The following is a 20,203-nucleotide window of genomic DNA, read 5'->3' as shown; positions in this document are numbered from 1 at the left end:
GGAAGTAAGGATTCACTGTTTAACTACCCCCACTGCAATGATATTGGCTTTGTACTCTGCCTAACTGTAACATGTCAAAGTACACTAGGAAAGTTAGATATAACAATTGACATTACATTAATCTTAAATCTCCTTTTAGACACTTACACAAGGACAACGCCAGTCCTTATGTCCAAGTAGTACTGCATTCTTCGTTAGTTTGTTTATACAATACGCAAACCCATGTTTCCTTCATAAGTTCTAACTGTGAGATATATGTTTATATGAAATGAATATAAATTGAGATACGTCTCTAAACTAGAAGGGAAGGGCTTTGAAATCATATAATGTTGCAGACCAGTACTAACAACAACAACAACAAATTTTATTCATGTCAGATTACATACATGTAATAACAGGACTCATTTTATTCAAACGGGATGTGGGTTTGGATGGGGACAGACATAGTTATATATGATTATACAAAGATACAATTTACAAACTCAGAATATCATATTAAAATACAAATCGTTAAACTTAGTGAAAAAAGCATAGGATGTTTGCACTTAATGTCGATGATATGATTGCTCCGCCCCATTTTGAGCCGTGGCTCACCAGTTGTCAAACAAAACAAGTGTATACAAAAAACAGTCTTACATTCTTCTTACAATCGTCTTAACTTCTTACATCTACTTTTTATTGCAATTGAATATGACAATTAATGATTTAAATGTTCTTTTTTTTAAAGACATTTTCTACGTTTATTGAATGGACAGAGACTTTTTTAGCTTCTAATATATCAACTTCAATCTACTCTTAATTTAAGCAATTAAAAGGGTAAGCCACCATACGTTTGTTTAATGTATGGACACTTGAATCTGTGAAAAGATATTTGGACTTGTAAAACGCAACCAGCAAGTCTGTTCATGAGAGGTAATGAAATATAAAACACTCCACAGGTTGACTAACACTGGCTAAAGTGATCAGCGGATTTCTATCATAGTAAAATGAATGTACGCCATGGTCCCAAAGGACCAGAAAATAAAAATACACTGAGTCCAAGATACAGGTACAAGTAGCTGTAAATTGGTATTGCAATATGAGAACCAAGAACTGAAGTAAACTTTTCGTGATAAAATGGTTTAATTTTTCATAGTTTTTATCTTACTACATAGGATGTTCTGTAATTAACATAGAGTATAATCCTTTATTATCAGTTCCAAAATTTACATGATAATAAAACGTACAACATTATCATGTTTTATTTCTGAGAAGAATTCTTCGATATACTTCATAGTTCACAGTTCATTGTTCACATTTCACAGTTCACACTTCACACAGTTCACATTTCACAATTCATATTTCACACTTTATAGTTCACAGTTCACAATGCATAGTTCACGCTTCACAGTTAACACTTTACAATTCAAACTTCATAGCTCACACTTCATAGTTCAGACTTCACAGTTCACAGTTCATACTACACACCGAACTTCATAGTCACTGTGAAATATGAAATGTGAAGTATGAACTATGAAGTGTGAATTGTGAACCATGAATTAAGAAGTATCAACTGTGAAGTGTGAACTATGAACTTTGAAGTATGAACTGTGAACTATAAAGTGCGAACTGTGAAGTATGAACAATAAACTTTTAACTGTCAAGTGTGAACTATGAAGTGTGAAGTATGAACTGAGAATTAAGAAGCGAGAAGTCACCATCGGGCTTTCGTATCATACTGCTTCTCATGATTCTCATTGTCTTCTTTTTTAATGTTGCTTATATCATATTCGTCCGAAGTAACACCTCCCAGAAATGCCCATCAAGTTTTCTGAAAACCCTGTTAACATACAAGTGTGAGTAATACTTTCTGTATAACTCGACTCATATTTTATTTACATCCTGTTTACACCGAATTCCATTTTACAAGTAAGTTGTGACATAATGATTCTTGGAAGTATACTTGAACTTCCGATAGTCTATTCATACAGATTTATATAAGTAAGCTGCGCATAATTTGACTGCAAGCAAAAGCATACTAACCATCATAAATATACGTACATGAACCTATCGAGTGTATATAAGTTCGGAAGTACAACTTAATATTAAGCAAAAGGTGTAAGTCTGTTAATATATGTCAATTTACTTCCATTAGATAATAAATGTTTACATTTATGAATAATACGAATAGAATGTAAATATGGTTAAATATTAGACAACATTAGTAAATATATGTTTCGGACAAGTAACTGAAAGGTAAAATAGAGAGTTAGAGTATTTTAAATGTTTAACTTTCCTAGGTAAATTTTATGTTTATTCTTTTTTGTCTCCTAGATATATACTGATTGTTTATCTGTGTACTGCAGAGGATTATGTATACGTTTTATTTTCTTCACACTATCATTTTCAGACAAGAGGATAATTTGACTTCTTCATCATCAGCCCGAGAGAAGTAACTTTAGATAGATTATGTCCACTTCCATCTCTGTTGCAATTGTCACTGATTGAAATGACACAAATGGAGTGTCAGTTATGTGGATTTAGAAATGGTGGCTGCAGGGACACCTTAACGCATCGTTATGGCCGAGGTCGCTTTTTTACACTTGGTCAAAGACTAGGAATACCCAAAGCTTGTTCTCTGATCAGTTCAAGATGCCGATGCAGAAATGATGACACTATTGTTCTTCACGCCAAATGATGGAGTAGGCTTATATGGGACACAGACAGATAACTAGTTTCCAATGATGTATTGAACTGATTCACATGATAAGGATGGTTATATTGTTTTTTTAAATCCTTATTTGCATGAGCGACGCTAACAAACATTGTACTTACAGAAACGAATATATTCATTTTATATTGCCTTATTACTGCCTTATTACCTAGTAGTGCTAAGGAATGGATAAATATTGTATTCTCTTTTTTCCTGATTTGTCAGAATTAAAATATTCTGTATTTGGTAAGAATATACTTTAGAAATATTTATTTTATTGTTTAACGAAATATTTAATGGTGTTTTTGAAGGATATTTTACATAACTCAAATACTTTATTTTTCGTCTAATAAATAGTTTTATTCATACACCATGATACTGATTTTAAAACTATTGACGTTATTGTGTCAGGTCATTTTTACACTTGATATTCGAAACTGCACATTATGGAATGGATACTTTTATCTTCCGATAGCAAATAAATGGTATAATATAATAAACAATTTAAAATATCATGTGTAATGTGTTTTATATGTATAGTTTGTGTTTTTTCCAAACCACATTCAATTGATATTAGGCAATAATTATAAGAGAGTAAATTTCGACATTTTCTTGTTGAGAAACACGCCCCACAAGAAAAAGCATTGCGAATAAACTCCGGCGTAAACGATAAATCTTGCAGGAAATAGTGCAGAATGTATTTCCTAAGAGATATATTTCATATTCAGTATCTTTAATATTAAAGGGAAAAGAAACGTCGCTCGTAATTTCATTATGTCTGTAAGGATTGTTTTAGCCAGTTATGACAGGGGAAAAAATTCAATGCTGAGAGGATCTAAAACAAGGTTTCACTAAAATGTTAACATTTTTAAATTAGCTTAGTTAACAATCACATTTTACACCATAAACGCAAGCAGCTATTAATGAATCAATGAATCTATGTAAAAGTACTACCGGCACTGATGACAAACCCTACAGAAAATGAGATTTTTTACCTGTAACATTTTTATTTCTGCAAATTGAAATCAATGGTCGGTATCAAAATAAAGCTTCACCTTTGCTGAAAACTTTACATAATTCAAATTTATATTTAGTAAGCAAACTCACACGAAGTGAGGGTCTGAAAGGATTATGTAAAAAGGGGACTGTATGAACGTTGACTGATGATAAATTCGAACATTTTGTCATTTACAAAATTTTTTTGGTATTATTATATTGAAACTTTCCCCAAAAAGCTGCAACAGTCATTCCTGATCAAGTAATGAAAAGTTAACAAATGTCAGGCCTTCATGTTTCGACAGTGAGCATGCGCAAAAAAATCACTCTCTTCCCCAGTAATTTTGATAAATATTTTTTATACAAATTTATGTAAGTCATTTATTTATATAGAATATTTACCAATTTTGTTTTTGTTTACACCAGTTGGTGTTGTAAGTGGAAACTATTAGATGGTGTGTTCAATTTTATAAATAACCGATTGCAATCAAATATTTCCAAGGTGGTCGACTTTATCATCTGTCCGGGTTTATCATCAGAACCAGTACTAAGTAAATAATTCAGAAGTGAGTCATTTACACTAAAATGACTGCCTGGCAGAAACGTCAACATATGCCTTTATGAAAATTTCAAGCTGATAAAAAGCAAATTTAATTCTTAATTTTAAATTAGTACTTAGAATACCCTCTGTCATAGTTACATAAAAGAGTTTTATCAACATGCTTGCATATCAGTTATGTTGGACTATATTTTCAACTTTCAATAATATAGCCGTGTAACGATTTAATGCAACATTAAGTTACCTTCAAATCCAGATGAAGGATCCGGATGACGACATGTTATTGTGATTAGAGGTATTGTAACGAACTTGAGATTGACCTTTAAACGATAACGTAAAGGTTATGTTTTGACATCTTATTTTATGTTGGTTTAAATTGTGTTTAGGTATGTTACTTAATTCTTATAGCCATAGGTCTGGCCTCTCGACAAGATTTCATTGTTATTTTCAGATCAGTATTTTATTAAGTAGCTAAACAATATAGACTTCTTTGATTGTCGGACCGTTTAAGGTTACGGTCTATTAAAGCTGCTCAGAAAATTACGTAACGGAAGCTATCCAGCTTGCTTATGGACGTGTGGTGTTTCTACGATGCTCTAAATTCACCAAACGCCCTGACTTGAATCTCTATAAAACATATTCATTATGATACATAATGCAAGACATTTCCAGGATATGCTTCTTTTGAAGGTGTTACCTAGACTTTACGCTTACAGTGTTACAACACGCAGTCGGCATGTGTTCTTTTTCTTACTACAATACAGGGTCCTCCAAAAGTCTAGAGACAAGTAGGAAATAGTTAACTTAAATATGACATTTTTGCTAAGCTTCAGTTGAAGTAGTTTACAAATATATTTATGACATAGTTTGCCCAGAGTCAGCCTTATTCAACTACGATGGAAGAAGCTAGCGAAATTGTGTATTCATACCATGTATTCTTTCGTAAAATAAATGTTAGTTTGTATATACTTGACATTCTGCCAGTGGAAGTATAAACTCTTAATGTTCAGAACAGCCGGAAGCGTGCCTGATATAGATTTTTGGCACACCCGGAAGTGTGCCTGATATCGATATCAGGCACACCAGCTCACACGAACGCGAATATCAGCCTCACGCTGCTCATATACGTTTAAATTCAGTGCAAATGTGTTACAATATTTAGTAACATATGCAATAAATTTTATATCTTTATTTTCATTCATTTCAATCCGTTTGAACTATTTATCGTTATCTTTAGATGTGTGGCATGCATCCTCTTTTTCCGAAAGAATTACATATACTTTAACAAACAGCTCAGATACCATCTCATGCCTTTATTAATAAAAATACTGTATGTTTTAAAAATGTATATGTTATAGAAAGTATTAATTGTATAATGTAAATAGAGAATAATTTTCAAAGTGTTAAATTGAGCAATTCAACGATCCGTTTAAATCTGATTCGGTTAAGTCTGTACCGGAGAGGTAATGAAAAGTGCAACACACATCACCGCGTTGGGACTGCAGATACCCCACCCTGTCACATTATACTGACACTGGACTGTCCAGTCCTAGAACTATCCTCTTAATGCTCAGCGCCAAGCGAGGAAGCTAGCAGTACCATTCTGGTACGATGCAGCCAGGGATCGTACCCACGACTCCCGCACTCGAAGCGGGCGCTCTACCACTACGCTTCAGAGGCAGTTTCACTACAAAGAATGTTATGTAATCAATTTAGAGTATACTCTTTTATTATCAGTTCCAAATATTTACATGAAAGAAGGTGTTAAGCGTTCTCTTTAATATTTTTTTTGAGAAAAGTTCTCATATAAAATATTGCATTTTTTATCATATTGCTTTTCTTGATTGTCTTCTTTTTACTATTCCTTATATCATATACATCAGGGAAAAACATCCTATTTACATCCTACTTACACCAAATTCCTCTTTACAAGTAAGTTGTGACATAATGAGTCCTGTCAACATACTTGAACTTCCGGAAGTCTATTCATATAGATTTATATAAATAAACTGCGCACAATGTGACTGAAAGTAAAAGCGTACTAACCATCATAATCATACGTACATGCTCATATCGGGTGTAAAAGTTCGGAAGTACAATTTAAAAAAGGTTAAGCAAAAGGTAAGACTTTTATTATCAATATGTTAATTTACTTTCGTTAGTATTTGTTAGAAAATGTTCACATTAACAATACGAATGGTATATAAAATATGGTTAAATATAAGATATACGTTTCGATCGTGCATTCAATATTTGACAAGTAACTTATACGTTAAAAAGAGACCATAGTAATTTTAAAGGTTTAACTTTCTTAGGTAAATTCTATGTTTATTCTATTTTGGTTTCTTAGACATGAACTGGCTGTTTATCTGTATACTACAGAGGTTTTTGTACTGCATACGTTAAATTTTTCAAATTCTCATTTGCAGATAAGAGGATAATTTGACTTTTTCATCGTCTGAAAAATAAGCGTGAGAAGTAACTTCTACAGATAATGTCTCCTTCCATCCCTGTTGCAATTGTCACAATTATATTATTGTGTGAGATGACCCATATAGAGTGTCAGTCATGCCGATTTAGAGATGGCGGCTGCAGGGACACCTTAGTGAATCGTTATGGCCGAGGTCGCTGTTTTAGACTTGGTAGAAGAATAGGAATACGCAAAGCTTGTTCACAGATCGGTTCAGTATGCCGATGTAAAACTGTTGGCAATACAATTAGTGCCACGATTGTACGATATTATGGAGAAGGCTTAGAAGACACATAGACTGATGACTAGAGTGAACTGATTCACATGATAAGAATGCTTACATTGTTTTAAATCTTTATATGGATGAGCGATGCTAACAAACATTGTACTTACAGAAACGAATACAGTCATTTTTAGACTGCCTTATTATCTAGTAGTACTTGACGGATATATATTGTATTGTTTTGGTTTTGTCATAATTGAAATATTCTGTGTTTAGTAAAGATATAAGAATATTCAATTTAATATTGAACAAAATACCATTTCTGTGTTTTTGAAGGATATTTTATTTCACTCAAATATTTTTTTTCTTCTGATAAATAGTTTTAACAATAACACCAAGATACTGGATTTATAACTATTGACGTTATTGCGTTAAGTCATCTATCCACTGAATATTCGAAACTGCAGAACGACCAAGATTTATGGAATGGATAGTTATATGTTCCGATAGCAAATAAACGGTATACTATAATAAAATATTTGAAATATCATTGTTGTATGTTTTATATGTATAGTCTGTCCTTTTTTCAAACCACATACAATTGATGTTAGAGAGTTTATTTCGACATTTTATCGTCTGAGAAATACGCACCACGTATGAAGCATCGCATATAAACTCCAGCTTAAATAATAAATCTTGCAGCAAATAGTGCAAAATGTATCTGCATGGAAAGAAATCATAAGAGATGTATTTCATACACAGTATCTTTAACATTAAAGGGAAAAGAAACGTAAGTTCATTCTGTCTTTAAAGATTGATTTTTTTCAGTTATGGCAGGAAAAGAATGTTCGATGTTGTGAGGATCTAAAACAATATTTCACCAAGATTTAAACACATTTAAACTACCATAAAGAAACTATTAAAATCAAACCCTTTTAAGTGAATCATTTACATTTATAAATGACTGTCTTCGTGGATAGTCTGACAGAAAAATTACATGTAATATCGGAGAAAATGTTTTTGAAATCGCGTCACAAAGTGCAATGTGTATACTTTGTAAAGTTTCAAACAAGCTAAAATATTTCGTTTTATTAAAGCACAGAACTAGGTTTATACGTTGCTAACATTTCATTGATAATCACACTCTGGATTGAAAGAGTTGCTCGTTAATAACCTTCATAGTTACGTTTCCCACTCATTCTAAAATAGGTAAACAGTATGACATGTGGTATAGAATCTTTTCTTTTCGTACTGATTTGACCATGTCTTGAAAACAACTGTTCGAGGCTAACCTTTTAAAATCGTTCGAAATAAGTTTAATTTATGAACAGAGAAGTTCAGACATGCGTTGTAGTAGTTTTATCAATTTTTTATTTAATTCTGAATAAATTTTCAGTATGCCCCTTTACACGTTAAGGAAGTAATTCTTAGCCCACTGAAACCCGCCATTTCAGATTGATTAAAATACATCTTACATGCGGATGATATATCAGGATACCCAGAATGAAATTTGATGCTAGTTTTTAGCTCATCTGAGCACGCAGTGCTCAAGGTGAGCTTTTGTGATCGCCCTGTGTCCATCGTCGTCCGTCGTCAGTCGTCCGTCGTCCGTCCGTCGTCAACAATTTGTCTGTTAACACTCTAGAGGTCACAATTTTGGCCTAATCTTAATGAAACTTGGTCAGAATGTTACCCTTTTAAAAATCTTGGACGAGTTTGATATAAGTTCATCTAGGGTCAATAACTAGGTCACCAAGTCAAATCAAAGGGAAAGCTTGATAACACTTTAGAGGTCACAATTTTGGCCCAATCTTAATGAAACTTGGTCAGGATGTTACCCTCAATAAAATCTTGGACAACTTCGATAATGGGTTATCTGGGGTAAAAAGCTAGGTCACCAGGTCAAATCAAAGAAAAAGCTTGTTAACACTTTAGAGGCCACATTTATGAATTTATCTTCATGAAACTTAACCAGAATGTTAATCTTGATGATCTATAGGTCAAGTTTGCATCTGGATCATGTGGGGTCAAAAACTAAGTCACCAGGTCAAATCAAAGGAAAAGCCGGTTAACACTGTAGAGGCCACATTTATGACTATATCTTCGTGAAACCTGGTCAGAATGTTACTCATGATGATCTCAAAGTGTATTTGGAACCTGGGTCATGTAGGGTCAAACACTAGGTCACCAGGTTAAATCAAAGGAAAAGCTAGTTAACACTCTAGAGGCCACATCTATGACCTTATCTTAATTAAACTTGGTCAGAATGTTAATCTTGATGATTTATAGGTTGTGTTCAAATCTGGATTAGGTGGGATCAAAAACTAGGTCACGGGGTCAAATCAAAGGAAAAGCTTGTTAACACTCTAGAGACCACATTTTTGACTGTATCTTTATGAGACTTAGTCAGAATGTTAACCTTGATAATCTTTAGGTTAAGTTTAAATCTGGGTCATGTGGGATCAAAAACTAGGTCACCGGGTCAAATCAAAGGAAAAGCTTGTTAACACTGTAGAGGCCACATTTATGACTGTATCTTCATGAAACTTAGTCAGAATGTTAATGTTGATGATCTTTTAGTCAAGTTTGAATCTGGGTCATATTGGGCAAAAGCTAAGTCACCAGGTCAAATCAAAGGAAACGTTAGTTAACACCTTAGAGGCCACATTTATGACCATATCTTAATGAAACTATCTTGATGATCTTTAAGTCAATAGGTCAGGTGAGCGATACAGGGCCTTCATGGCCCTCTTGTTTTTTTCAATCGTGTTGAATATACCTAAAGAATTTGTTTTTCGTGTCCTTGACTTTTTATATTAAAGTCTGCTCAGAAGAAATATATTATTTTAGGCTTTGTGAATAATGTAAAATGAGAGCTAATCATCTTCGTGAAAACTCCACCAACCCACACTGCTTGATGATAGTACGCAAGCTTGAATATGTTTTGACTGAAGCTATGTAAAAAGCCGATAACATTAATTTGAGATGCTCTTAATGTTCTCCTATTGTTAAAAGTGTTATGTCGAAGACGAATGTAACATAAATATAAATAATTTTCAAATGGAACAACAGTTCTTGAAATGTTTAGGAGTATACATGTGTTAGACCATTTATTGCTGTGTGCTACATACGTGATATTAGATAAGTAATAACTTAATAAATGACAGCTGAGGCTCTTGGAAGCTAAAGCCTTTACATAGAATTTGACAGACTAAATATTGCTGCGACAGCAATCAAACTTGCACACCGCCAAAAAGGATTTCGCCTTTGTTGTTATTTGTTTTTCTACCTGGTAAGGGTTTATATTTATCGAATTTAGTCCTATTAAGGTTTTATCCTACAGTTGAAAAACTATCAATTGTTTCTCTTAGGTTCTTCACTGCTTAAAGAAGCTTACAGACACGATTTAAAGTGTTGCCGGTAACAAAGTAAGGTGACACACAGGCTGCTGATCATTGAGAAAGCTTGTAAAAAAAAACTTAGTAGCTGAGCACGATCGTTTTTCTCTCTCAGATCTGAAAATCGGTGACCAGACATTGTCATCTTTACAAACAATCTCCCGACAAGATAGCGACACAATCCAAGTAAATCGCAAACTGTGACAAACTGTGTCTCAGACACGGTCGACATGAGAACTATTTATCAACATTTTTTATTGGTTCATAAAAAACCTAAAACTGATTTAGCTTCTGTCACAAGTTTACATTTTCTACCATGATGAAAGTAACTTCAGATATTAAACTGTAACGGAGTAGCTTTAAATACGTAAAAGGTAATGTTTAAACAAATGATGTCACCAACTTGGTTTCACCTATCCCAATCCCCTCCCCTACTCCTCCTTTGTATGCTGGATGCTCTTCTGTTTCGGAATAAAGTAGTATATATGTATTAACGTAAACCGTCTTAAATTTTTATGCTGGAGTCTAAAATTGTTTACATTTAATTGTATCACTAATTGTGACAACCACCTGTATGGGCGGCGGTTACCGCCAAAATTCGTAAATATACAATCCATTCCTAAACAAGTCAGTCAGTGCAGTGCATTTCAACGCCGTCTAGTTTAAAATTCCATCAATATATTTGCATTCAACGCATTGCATTTTGAGACTATTTAATACAAAACTTCATTCCATTCGTTTAAACATGGAACGATGCATTGAAAAACTTGTTGCGATGCACCGTAAAATGAAATCATCCAACAAAACATGATACCATGCAGCTCAATGTGAAGCCTGGGATCAAAAACTAGGTCACCTGTTCAAATCAAAGAAAAACATTATGTATGCAATAGAGGCTGCATTTCACGCCAGATCTTCACAAATTTTGATCAGAATGTTTGTCTGGATAAAATTTAGGTCGATTTTAAATATGGATTATCTAGGATTAAAAACTAGGTCACCCGGTCAAATTAAAGAAAAACCTTGTGTACGCAATAGGGGCTGCTTTTTACACTGGATATTCATAGAATTTTGTCAGAATGATTGCCTTGATGAAATCTAGGTCAAGTTCGAATGTGGGTCATCTGTGGTCAAAAACTAGGTCACTAGGTCAAAACAAAGAAAAACATTGTGTATGCAATAGGGGCCGCATTTTGCACCTGATCTTCACGAAATTTGACCAGAATGTTTGTCTAGATGAAATCTAGGTTGAGTTTGAAAATTGGTGAATTAGGATCAAAAACTATGTCACCCAGTCAAATTAATGAAAAACCTTGTGTACGCAATAGGGGCTGCTTTTTACACTAGATATTCATAAGGTTTAGTCGGAATGATTGCCTCGGTGGAATCCAGGTCAAGTTCGAATATGTTTCATCTCTGGTCAAAAACTAGGTCACTGGATCAAATCAAAGAAAAACCTTGTGTATGCGATAGAGACTGTATTTTTCAATTGATCTTCATGAAATTTGGCCAGAATGATAGCGTTGATAAAATCAAGGTCAAGTTTGATTATGGGTCATCTGTGTTCTAAAACTAGGTCGCTAGGACAGATCAAAGAAAAACGATTTGTATGCGATAGAGGCTGTATTTTTTCATTTTTTTTTCATTTTTATATTTTTATGGAATCTGTGTCAATTTTGAATATTGGTCATCTGGGGGTCAAAAACTAGGTCACTAGGTCAAATCAAGGAAAAACCTTGTGTATGCAATAGGGACTGCATTTTGCACCAGATCTTAATGGTTGCCTTGATGAAATCAAGGTTGTGTTTGAATATGGATAATCTTGGGTCAAAAACTAGGTCTCAAGGTCAAATCAATTAAAAACTTTGCGTATGCAACAAGGACTGCATTTTACATCTACTCATCATGAAATTTGATCAGAATATTTGTCTAGATGAAATCTAGGTCAAGTTCGAATATGGGTCATCTGGGGTCAAAAACTAGGTCACCTGGTCAAATCATAGAAAAACCTTTTGTATGCAACAGGGGCTGCATTTTACACTGGGTATTCATAAAATATAGCCTGAGTGGCTGCCTTTTTGTATCATTTTTATTTTTCCGTTCCAAAACGTTATCATTATCTTAAGCAGCCTTTTTTCCCAAATATTACATATGATTAAAATATACAGCTCAGATACCATCTCAGGCATTTACTTTTGAAAGAAAAGACTATATTTTAAAACAAAATGTATATTATTGAAATTATTAATTGTATAACGTAAGTAGCGACTATATTTCAAAGTGTACAATATTACGCAATCCAACGATTCTTTTCAGCATGATTCAATTAAGTCTGTACCGGAAAGGTAATGAAAAGTACAACACACATCAGCGGGTTGGTACATGACCTTACGTTAGAAAAATTTCGAAATGGAATGTCTTCGAAATGTTACAAAATGTTTACACGCAAAAGGTAAATGTTGTTTTTATGCCAAATATGCTAACATTGATACTTTGATAACAATCCATCAACAACTAAACTACGTCTTAAGTTTAATAAGATTATGTTAGAAACCATTACATGGAAAAAAAACATTTAACTGTTAAGAATAGTTTAGTTCATTTTGATGACCTTTATGTCCTTTTCATGTGTATTAAGGAAATCCATTTGTACTCATCTAAAGTATTAGTATCATGCTATCGTCAGCACGATTGATGACCAGTTACGCTTTTTACAGATATCAATGATTCTTTTTTCTCCAACGCCATAGCTAAGCAAATTCTTTTAAAGTTACTTGAAAAAAAAGTTTTAAGGTTTGTATTTTATTTCTTGTCTGTCTAATGTACTTAAAGAGGCATCACAAAATAATTGCATTCTTTGGTAATTATTGATGAGGCCGCGATCATTTTGAATAGTACAAGTATATACGCGCTGGGGAAAATATTTCATGATGGACCTGTGAATTCTTTACTTATGGGTGAAACAGGTCTCATAAGCGTAAATACGACTAGCTTCTACTGATTATAAAACATACCGTACGATTTGTTGTGAATTAACTGTTGTTGTACTTTTAGTAGTTCAACCGCCACCCTTGTTTAAGAGCAACATTTAAAAAACACGTTTTCTTCATCCTAAAGTAATAAGTAAGTAGACTCGCCCAGTGTAATCAATCTAGACGCAAAATCTAATTTTATACATAGAGCGCGTACTTCACCCGATTTACATTCGGAACATTTTCACGCGTTTCGGGCTTTATCGTATGTTTAACATGGGATTTTTTTAACCGTCCAAAGATGTTGGAAATGTTTGTCTCATTGTTTTTTTTTTTTTTTAATAAAACTGTTACTGCTTTCATTGTCTACCACTTTTTTCCACCCTTGCCTGAAAAAACAGTAATTAGTTTGTACACTGTTCAGACAATTGTGCTCTGTTGAAATTTAACCAAATACAAGTTTACCTGCATAAACAGAAAGCATGATATGTCACCATGCGCGGATCCAGAAGGGAGGGGGGGGGGGACCGGGGGTCCGGACCCCCTCTGGAAAATCTTTAAAAAAGGAAAGAAGACAAGATGGAAAGAAAATGTTTTTCGAAAAAGGCATCATTAGGACTGCATATAAAGTATATGCGGCTGCTGCTACATACGACCCCGACATAATTCACATTATTTATCTAAAAGAAACTAAGAATTTTACCTTCAAGAAAGCTTGATTTTATCATTTACCCAAATTTAACAGGTTAGTCCATAAAACTGTCCCAGAATGCAAAAAATGAAGTGCTAAATTTCAAAATTTCCAAGAGGGGGGGGGGGGTGGCAGGGGATCGGACCCCCTCTGAGAAAATTGGCTGTGTCCGTGCATGGCCACTATACCTGTCCAGTACTGGACATTATGGTAAACGCTTCTTTCCTGCACAAATGACAGTTTCGCAACTTCTGTCCGGTTTCTACAAATTTCTGGCCGCGATAAACCATTTGACTTGTACATGCTTTGCATGAAGAAAATGAGAAATAACAAGTATCTAGTTACAAATTGACAGTGACATGTATAAGGCCAAGACGATGTGTTTAATGTCTTAACATGTTATTGAATTAATGTAGCATTATGCACATAAATCAGTGTATTTAGTTAAAATTTCAATCACATTTTGTTTCTACAGTTAAAGTTATTCGTTATTCCTCTATAGTCTTAAAACTATGCTGAAAAGAGATTGACTGAATAAGTTTGCAGATGAAGTTTTGAAAACACATTTATTCAGGAAAGGCCTAAATTGTCCACCCGAAAACTTAAAGTATAGCGGTATATTACCTGTATTATAAGAATGGTTTTCATGAAGGTTTTGTGGGTGAAAAAGTAGATCACTAGGTCGTGGTGGGTCATTAAGCTGTTGATTGGTTTATGACAGTTCTTACTTATTGTGGAAGGCACTGAAGATACACCATTTTCACCAATGAATGGCGAATTTTCGAAGAATATTGTTTAAAGATCAAGTCCGATGGCGAATATGAACCTAATACTAAGTTATATTCACTTATTTTTTTTTTTATCAAAACATGACTTAAAGTTTAATTTATTTGCATACTCTGCGAAAGTAGATCGGACTGAAGAAAGCAAATTCCGAATTCTATACAAAGTATTTTAGAAACAGCTAACTTCAAATCAATTACGATTAAAAAGTATGTATGTTTTAATTAAATTGAAAAATAACATGATATTCTGCACTGAGAATACCCAAAATCCTCACGACCAGACTTTTTGTCTGTTATAGCTGTACGGATTTGTCTTATTAATCAGCTGAACTCATAGATAACATCATTTCAAATTAACATAATTATATTTATTGTAAAGAATACCATCTGGCTATGTGTTATACAGAGCATGTAGACAATATAGCATCTGAAATGTTAACAGTACTTTTCTATGATTGGATTTTGCCTATACATGACCCAGTTGCAGAACTAACCTAGACTGTATGAGGATAAGCATTCCCGGAATATTTTATATATAACAGGTAGAAAATATAACTTTTTTTTTATTTGACGTAGTGACCTAATTTTGGACATAGATATTTAAGATCAAGTTTAATCTAAATTTTATACAATTATGACCAGGCTTATTACAGATAAAAATAATACACCCAGTTTTACATTCGTTTGATATTTTGTTCAGACAAAATTTAATATTCTGACCAAGTCACATTACGACTGGACTAGAACTGCGACCTCTAAAGTGATAAAAGTGATCTTTTACCATGGACGACGACGGCGGACGACGTATCGAGGGCGATCACAATAGCTAACATCAAGAAATTTACCTCGGATGCACAACTTCTAATGTTTATTAATGTGTAATTACGGTAGCGCAAATTCCTTTGGAGATATGTACAAGACAAATTTTCTCTAACGGATATACGGGCGGCCGGGCGGACAGGTGGACAGAGAAAGGCATCACCCTACAACAAGTTGGGCATAATAAGCTTAAATTCAGTACCGTTATAGGCTCGTTCCTCCACAGTCAAGATAATGTTAACTTACCGGTACAAAAAGGAGAGCACTTTAAACAGAATCAGAAAAAGTTTTATGTCCATTGCTGACTCGTTATTTTTGCGTATAGTATAAATATTTTCACTCTTCAGTCCGACAGCTTGTTTTAACAGAAAATCTACTTGTTTCTTGATACAGATGTGATTAATCTGTTCTGAAATCTTTACTTTTTACTTTCTACTATATCTCAACAACGATTCAGTTGTAGATTTCAATGTAGATTTTACTTTATTCCAATCTATATTCAATGAAACATTGCCAGTCTGTCGTAACATATGTTATGAAAGTTGTAATTTCACATTCAGTAAGGCTGAGGTAAATACATTACAATACAAACAAAATAGATTTATGTGAGTGAAACTGAACTAAACTTATGAGAAAAGAAAACAACTTACATAAAAACAAATAGGAGTTCATGCTTAGAAATACAAGTAAACCGAAGATGAAATCAAGACAAGCATTATCAAAATAGAACATTACATAAAGAGGAAACGCTATTCTTTACATTTTAATCCAGACCAGAGGTGGTTTTCTTTAAAGTCGACTTTTCACTAATAATTGCCTTATTTCTAAGGAAGTAAAACGTGAAATGTACCTACTTGAAGACACTTTGATTTTAACAGATGAAAACAAAACTCCACTTTCTTTTTTGTTCATCTTTCCAGAGATATTCTCATTATGCTTAATTCCGTGAATGAGTTTGTATCTTCTGAAACAGTTAGTATGCATGTTCCTCCGTGAAGTCTACCAGGGTTCTGGCGAGGAATTAGATCAGTCTTTATGTCTAACATGCTTCCATAGCGTTGAATGATTTTGCGGTGCGCTTCCGTAGTCAAAAGTTATCCCATGTAAATCCCATGTAAATAGAAAAACAACGTACTAAACGGGAGCTTCGATCATACGTTCATTATCAGAACATATTCTGCAGGAAATGAGACGGTTTTCTTGTTTTTATTCAACAATGCGTGCATAAATAAATATCTTAAATTGTAAACAATTATCTAAATACATCAAGTGCTTTTTGCATTGTGCTATATTATTTACAAATATTTACACATAAGACACATTCTCTTGGCCTAATATATATCACTGTAAAGTTTTACATGTAGATTAAATTGTTTCAGAATTTTTATTCACAGTTACGAATTGATGTACTGCCAATTGAATTGATACCTTGTATTATTGGACGAGAAAAATAAATACATTACAAAATCTGGTGTATTAAATTTTCTTTATAAAGTTCTACCTGAACCACAGCTCTGACAGTAAAAATCTAAAATAAATTAAGTAAGTAAGATTTAGTTGAATATCGTTGTCGCGTGCAAGCAGAAAAGGAAAAAGATATTAAATTTTATCTAATTTAGTATCATGATATTTTCACGTGTACTCAATCTTCACTTTATTGTCTGCTTTCAATACCAACGCTTTAAGGCCACACCGGATACATATCAAATGTGTCATCTAATGTTTGCTCCCTAGAGCTATTAAATCTGATCGAAGCCAAGCTTCAATTGATTTAGACGCAAATACAGATTCAGTTTTGACATTAGGCCAAACCAAACTAGATCTGTGTTTGACGCCCTCATCCGTTTTTTAAACCTACCTATCAGGTAGGAAAAGGCAGGTTAAAGTGTTGATTATAATTACACCATGGAACTTCTTCCGAGTTTTAGCAATATATGACTTTTTGTCATTTTTCTTTAGATAGTTATTCTTTGATAAAGACGCTTGATACTTCAATTTATAAATTGGTCTGAAGTTTGCGAAAAGCAGCATGATTTGCACGTTATAACTACTTAGAATGATGTACGAGTGACTTCGAATCACTTGCCCCTCAACGATGTGGGTTCGAGCCTTCCTCGGTGTATTGAATTCTTTGTGTAAGAAAGCAACCCAATTGGTTTACGGAAGTTCGATGCCCGTACGTGAAGAGGGTCACTTGGGATTTTCCTCCACAATCAAAAGCTGGGAAGTCGCCATAAGAACTATAATTGTGTAGCGTTAAATCCGCACAAAGAAATGGTATGGTGGTTGCGTAGTTGCTTGCAGCATAGGCGACTGGGTTTCAATATTCCGAAATCTAGAAAAAGGCTGCGTTCGATTCAAAACTCTAGGGCAACACTAGAGCTGAAAGAGAGCATGCGTGCGCACGCGCATTAGAAACTCGAATAAAACGGCTCGAGCTGTAAAGAATAATAAACAAACTTGGCTGCGGAAGAAACGATCTTTCCTATTTTTGACGAGTTGATGTATATAGAGCAGCAGGTGCTGATGAACAGTAAACGTATAGATGTATAAAAACAAATACTACGACTAAATACCAATCGCACTGTGCCAAAAATTATCGGATTCGTTGAGGAAACTGTAGACGCTTACTCTGACAAAGACTTTAGAGCAGACTTCCGTATAAATAAAGCAACATTCGAGCGTTTGGTGATTGAACTTTCTCCTACACTTCAATATGATGAAAAGAAAGACGGAAAAGAAGGGCCAAGTGTCCGCAAACAGATACCTGTATAGAACATTGCAAATGAAGACAGTATGAGAGAAATGAGCAAACTATTTGGAATTTTAAAATCGACAGTGTTTCGTTGTATCCGTAGAGTTTCAGATGCACTCTGTGATTTAAAATCTAAGTTGATTAAGTGGCCAGACATCAACACGAAACAAAGTATTTCAAAAGCTGTTAAAAATTAGTGCAAAAAACCTAATGTCACTGGATTTATTGATTGAACTCATATCAGACTTTTATGCAGTCCTAACAATGACAACAGCTACATTGACAGGAAAGGATACCCTTCAGTTGTACTGCAGTTGATTGTAGATGACAGACTTGTAATACAGGATTGTTATGTTGGTTGGCCTGGCTCCACATACGACGCCAGAGTATATAGAAATTCTCCAATATATACAGGATTATTGACAGGCCAGGCTGTTCTAGGGAGAGACACTTTCTTGATTGGTATTAATCTAAATTGTTAAAATGTATCAATATTAGAGAAAAAACACAATGAAATCCTCAAAGAAACATCCTGCCAGAATGGGTATTCAAACCTGGGTTTTCTGACACCCGAAGGGAACAATTAGAAGTGCTGCCATATCTATGTACACGATTTACAATTGAGTAATATATGAAAGATATCTCTAATAGAAGTGCTTAATTTAGTGATATATTTACTGCAATTTGTTTCCAGTATTAGGATAGTAAATATCAAGTCAGTATTTTTATTTTCATGGTTCTAACAGTAATTTTCTTTATCATTTCCAGGTGATGGAGCTTATCCAGTAAGTACTTTTATAATCACTCCTTTCAAAAATACTGGCAGACTAACAGAAGCTCAGAGATATTTTAATACTTAAGCGTCTTCTGCACGACAGGCTGTTGAGACGGCCATAGGCCATTTAAAGGGAAGATTTAGAAGGCTAAGAGATGTATATTGTACCAACATCGAGGACATATGTAAATTAGTAACTGCGTCATGTGTTTTGCACAACCAGTGCTTATTTTGTTTGGACGATGTCACCGATTGCTTGGACGATAATGCAGACATAAATAATTACCCGCCAGTTTATCCTAACAATCAGAACGGTATGGACAAACGAAATAATATAGTTCAGTACTTAAGCACAGTTCATGTGACTTATTGGAAGCAACTGACAACTCCTTCAAGAATTTAAGCACTGACTGTAGAATAAACAGAGGTGACCATGAATTGCAGAACACAGTCTTATGTGAAACTTTTCTAATCTTAAAACTTTTGATGCAAAATAATGAACAGTTTTGTTATCCTGCATTGTTTATTTTCATTTTAGATAGATTTTGCGCCCTTTTTCAACAATTTTTCAGTAATAAAGGACGAATAGTTACCAAATTCTGTACCAGTACTTACCGCGTCTTTCTCTACAAGTATAAGCTGCCAACTTCTACACTTGTATCAGAGAAGGAGGACAAATAATCATCAAGGAAAGTATGTGTCACATTAGAGATTAAACCAGCAATCCTGTGATCGTTGACCGACGATCTACCTACTGAGCTAACAGGGCGCCTTTCTTTAGAGGAATTCCTTAACTGAATTAAACTTGACAGGAGATGTTTGTAAAATACATTTCCTCTACCCAAAACTGTTCACTGTCAACGGTGACCTTGCAACCTAAAATTTACAGTTACGAAATGTCCATACATTCTTACCAAATTCGGAGCGCCAAGGTCCAGCTGTCCCAGTTACTGAACAGTGAACTGAAACCGGAAAACTGACCTTAGTTGTAACCTTGACCTATGTCACTCAAATTGATACGGGTGGAAATGAATAGACTAATAGAAGACCCATATCAAATCTGAGTGA

At 34.1% G+C, this 20,203-nt stretch overlaps 1 long non-coding RNA gene and 1 pseudogene across 1 annotated transcript; both read left to right on the top strand.

Annotated features, from left to right (window-relative positions):
* Nucleotides 1–6,204: 6,204 nt before the first annotated feature.
* On the top strand, nucleotides 6,205–7,490 carry LOC123553552 (uncharacterized). The gene is made up of 2 exons (XR_006686780.2): nucleotides 6,205–6,368; nucleotides 6,677–7,490. It is a non-coding gene; the product is annotated as an uncharacterized LOC123553552 (long non-coding RNA).
* A 10,695-nt stretch (nucleotides 7,491–18,185) lies between these two features.
* LOC123553054 (putative nuclease HARBI1) lies at nucleotides 18,186–19,538 on the top strand (annotated as a pseudogene).
* Nucleotides 19,539–20,203: the final 665 nt, after the last annotated feature.

The sequence above is a fragment of the Mercenaria mercenaria genome, chromosome 4 (assembly GCF_021730395.1).
Source record: "Mercenaria mercenaria strain notata chromosome 4, MADL_Memer_1, whole genome shotgun sequence".
Classification (NCBI taxonomy): domain Eukaryota; kingdom Metazoa; phylum Mollusca; class Bivalvia; order Venerida; family Veneridae; genus Mercenaria; species Mercenaria mercenaria.
The sequence above is the reverse complement of the archived record's forward strand: the minus strand, read 5'-3'. Positions and strand labels throughout refer to the sequence as shown.